Source organism: Tupaia chinensis, unplaced genomic scaffold, assembly GCF_000334495.1.
Source record: "Tupaia chinensis unplaced genomic scaffold, TupChi_1.0 Scaffold142270_1, whole genome shotgun sequence".
Classification (NCBI taxonomy): Eukaryota; Metazoa; Chordata; class Mammalia; order Scandentia; family Tupaiidae; genus Tupaia; species Tupaia belangeri.
In genome coordinates this window covers 92,265-96,536 of record NW_006202119.1, presented here as the reverse complement: position 1 = coordinate 96,536, position 4,272 = coordinate 92,265, and the positions used below count along the sequence as shown (strand labels likewise).

The 4,272-nt window shown below is 39.3% G+C and overlaps 1 protein-coding gene and 2 pseudogenes across 5 annotated transcripts in view; 2 read left to right on the top strand and 1 right to left on the bottom strand.

Annotated features, from left to right (window-relative positions):
• Positions 1 to 1,822, bottom strand: part of LOC106733261 (26S proteasome regulatory subunit 4 pseudogene) — a 20,611-nt pseudogene extending 18,789 nt beyond the window's left edge.
• Positions 1 to 4,272, top strand: part of PFKFB1 (6-phosphofructo-2-kinase/fructose-2,6-biphosphatase 1) — a 129,690-nt gene that overhangs the window by 48,651 nt on the left and 76,767 nt on the right. The window lies entirely within an intron of this gene.
• Positions 1,870 to 2,315, top strand: LOC102491826 (60S ribosomal protein L22 pseudogene; annotated as a pseudogene).

The window sequence follows — 4,272 nt, the reverse complement described above, 5'->3', positions numbered from 1 at the left end:
GGAATGCCATGCATGTCAGTCAGTACAGAGACATTAATCTCCCCACTTCAACATTCAATATCTTTTCTGTTTTCCCCAATCATTATTATTATTATTCTAATTATTTTTTAAAACAGTCAACCGTTATTTCTCATTTTGCTTGTAAAAATACTTTTTCCATCATGAAATACTTCTCAGACCAATCCAGTTGAGAATATTATACATGTCATCATCAGCAGTTAATAAGCCATATCTGTTTCTCACTAACATCCTGCCTCTCTTGAATAGGTATTTTAATGCATTTTTTTTAATTTCAAGAAAAAGTTTTAGTTTTTTTTTTCTGAAACTTTTTTTAACTTAATTTACATTCTTACCCTAAGCATCATCACAGCATACAAAATGTGATTTTTCCATCCAGAATATACTGCATACTGGCTTAATCATGCATGTTATTATCAAAAGTTTTCCATTTCTAGTTTCTAGAATTTTTTTACCCCCTATTTTTGACCCTCTGTCCTTTCCAACCCTCTTCTCACACTATCTCTGGAGTCTAGGGTTGTCTTCCATTCCTTTACCCTCCCCTTTTCCATATTTCTTGTGGTCCTGCAGTGATTTCTAGTCATCCTGAAATGACTACTTCGCAGGAGCCATAAGAATCTTCTGCTGAAGGCCTCACCTCTCCTGCCATGCTAGCTTGTTTGCTGAAGGCTGAATTATCAGTAGAAACTCATTTATCTTTTACCCTGAAATGACTACTTCGCAGGAGCCATAAGAATCTTCTGCTGAAGGCCTCACCTCTCCTGCCATGCTAGCTTGTTTGCTGAAGGCTGAATTATCAGTAGAAACTCATTTATCTTTTACCCTGAAATGACTACTTTGCAGGAGCCATGAGGGATCTTCTGAGCAATATTCTTTCATATCTTTTCACTTTATATCAAATGCCAGAGTCATATTTTGTTTTATTTTTTTTATTTTTGTGGCTGAATATTTTTTGGAAGAGGTTTTTGCTGTAGGGCATGTGCACTCACCAGAAAGACAGAGAGAGACAGAGAGATGGAAAGCGAGAAATCACCCCCCAGGGGGGATGGCCATGCTGTAATACCTCCTCCTCCATTCTTCTCTTGGGATCTTGGGCATGCACGCATATGCACCTGGCATGAGTTTAGGCCACTGAGTCCAGGACTCTAACTGTGGTCAACTACATGGGAGTTCAATGACATAGCCATTACACTAACTGCTGGTCCCATGGCTGAATATTATTGCTGAATAGTATGTACCACATTTTTTCATTCCATTCATCTATTCGTGGACTTTTGGGCTTGTTCCATGTATTTTTTTAGAGAGAGATTTTTGCTATAAGTCACTTTTACTCTTTGGAGAGACAGAGAGACAGAAAGCAAGAAATAACTGCTGTTACCCACTCAGCAGAATGCATTTTTCTGTGTGGGAGGGACTGTGGATTAGAAATAAACATAAAAATAAACACACAAAGACATAGACATACAAGTATAGAAAAGTGAGGATTCTGTGGGCCTGACTTCTCTGACTGAGAAAGCCATGAGCTTGAACCAATCTCAGGTTTGTTATTTTATAGGGCAGAAAATAGAGGAAGACTAAATGGAATGCAAAGTCATTTGTTTTCAGATGTTAATTGACTTATGATGCATAAAACTACTGGGGTCATGTGGTTTCTTCTGATCTTTTGGGGTGAAATCCAAATAACACATGTGGTTTCCTAAAACAGATACTGCTTTGCAGTATTGGAAGCTAGTGTATTCTCATGAAAATGCTTTCATTGCTATGCAAATGAAGCTCACAGAACTGTGTTTCTGAAGGTCACCATTTCTGTTCAGAATCACTGCTCTATGCCTTTCTGCCTCTGTTGCCATCATGATGCCTGTGTAAAAGCTTGTGGTGAAGGGGGGCAAAAGAAAGAAGCAGGTTCTGAAGTTTACCCTTGACTGCACCCACTCTGTAGAAGATGGAATCATGGATGCTGCCAATTTTGAGCAGTTTCTCTAAGAGAGAATCAAAGTGAATGCTGGGAATCTTGGTGGAGGTATTGTAACCATTGAAAGGAGCAAGAGCAAAATCACTGTAACTTCTGAGGTGCCTTTTTCCAAAAGGTATTTGAAATATCTCACCAAAAAATATTTTAAGAAGAACAATCTATGTGATTGGTCGCTCATAGTTGCTAACATCAAAGAGAGTTATGAATTACGTTACTTCCAGATTAACCAGAATGAAGAAAAGGAGGAAGATGAGGATTAAAATTCATTTATCTGGAATATTTTGTATGAATTATTGAATAAAACTTGGGAACTAAAATGATGGTTTATCCTTGTATCTCTGCAGTGCAGATTGAACAGAAAATTGGAAATCACATTGGGCCACTCATTCCTTTGTAATTAGACTTTTTTTCTGCTTGAAAATTTCAGTTCTCATGGTAGTAAAACTAAAATAGCAGGAGAGGCTACTTTAAGGGAACTGATAATGATTTGACATTGAGCAGACAGACTATGTCGCTAGACTCCCATGTAGTCGACCGTGGTTCACCTCCTGGACCCAGTGGCTTAAAACTCATGCCGGGCACGTGTGCATGTGTGCCAAAGATCCCGAGAGGAGATCAGAGGAGAAGGGACTGTGATGTGGCCATTCCCCCCGGGAGGTGATTTCTTCCATTGGGGAAGATTAAAAAATCAAAAAATGATAAATGCTGGAAGGAATGTGGTGAAAGTGGAACACTCCTACAATGTTGGGATTATAAATTGGTCCAGTCACTGTGGAGAAAAATATGGAAGTTCCTCAAAGAACTTCAAATAGAACTACCATATGATCCAGCAATTCCACTTCTGGGTATCTATTCAAAAGACAGGAGAGCTCTCAATTGGAAAATCGCTTGCACATGTATATTCATTGCAGCCTAATTCACGATTTCTAAGACATGGAACCAACCCAAATGTCCACCAACAGTTGAATGGATTGAAAATGTGTGGCACATATACTCCATGGAATACTATTCAGCCATAGAAAACAACAAGGCCCTGGAATTTGATAGAAAGTGGATGAATATGGAAGATCTGTTGCTGAGTGAAGCAAGTCAGGCTATGAAAGAGAAGCTTTGTATGTCTCCCTTTAACATATACCTACTGTCAGCACTCTATGGCAGAGACTGAAAGACTGGAGGACATGCAATCACTAAAATTTGTTATGGACACTGGAACCAAAATTGAAAGTATGGGGGAGGGGAAATGTATAGGAAAGGAAATTTTTTTCCTGTGTCTAGATTCTCTTTTCTTAATTTTTAAATTTTTTTTATAGGGACCAGCAGTTAGCGTAATGGCTATGTCGCTGGACTCCCATGTAGTTGACTGTGGTTCACGTCCCAGACCTGGTGGCTTAAAACTCACAACGGGCACATGTGACTGTGTGTGCCCAAGATCCCGAGAGGAAAATGGAGAAGGGATTGCAGTGTGACCATTTTCCCTGGAGGGTGATTTCTCACTTTCTGTATCTCTGTCTCTCTCTGTCTGTCTGGTGAGCGCACACGCCCTATAGCAAAAACCTCTCCAAAAATAAAAAAAAGAAAAAGAAAAAAATTTATACATTCAATCACATTATTTAGCTTACAAAGTGAACATTTCCACATGTAAGCATTTCTTCCCAGTCCAGTTGATCAAAATATCTTCAACAGATAACACCACACCTCCCCATCCCATCAATGCTCTACCTTCGTATCCCTCCTCAAAATGTCCTTCCCCAGGCCCCTCTCCCCAACATACACCACATCTGGCATTCACACCCATCTCTTGTGTTTGTACATCTTTTAGTCAATCAGTTTAAGTCATAGAGTGTGGACACTCAGTATATATTACGTGGGGACATACAATGTCTCCATAGCTTGGCTTGCTTTACTCAGCAGTAAATGTTGCATATTCTTCCACTTTCTTCCAAAAGCCAGGCTGAATAGTATTCCATAGAGTATATGTGCCACAGGTTTTAATTCATTCATCTGAATGTAGCCATTTGGGTTGGTTCCATGTCTTAGCAATCATGAATACTGTCTCAATAAAATCGATGTACAAGCACTTTTCTGATGAAGAATTCTTCTGCCCTTTGGGTAAATACCAAGCAGTGGGATTGCTGGATCATATGGTAGTTCTATTTGTAGATTTTTGAGTAATCTCCAAATTGTTCTCCACAGTGGCTGGACTAGTTTAGATTCCCACCAGCAGTGTAAGACAGTTTCCTTTTCACCACACCCCCGCCAACACTTACCATTTTTTTTTTTTT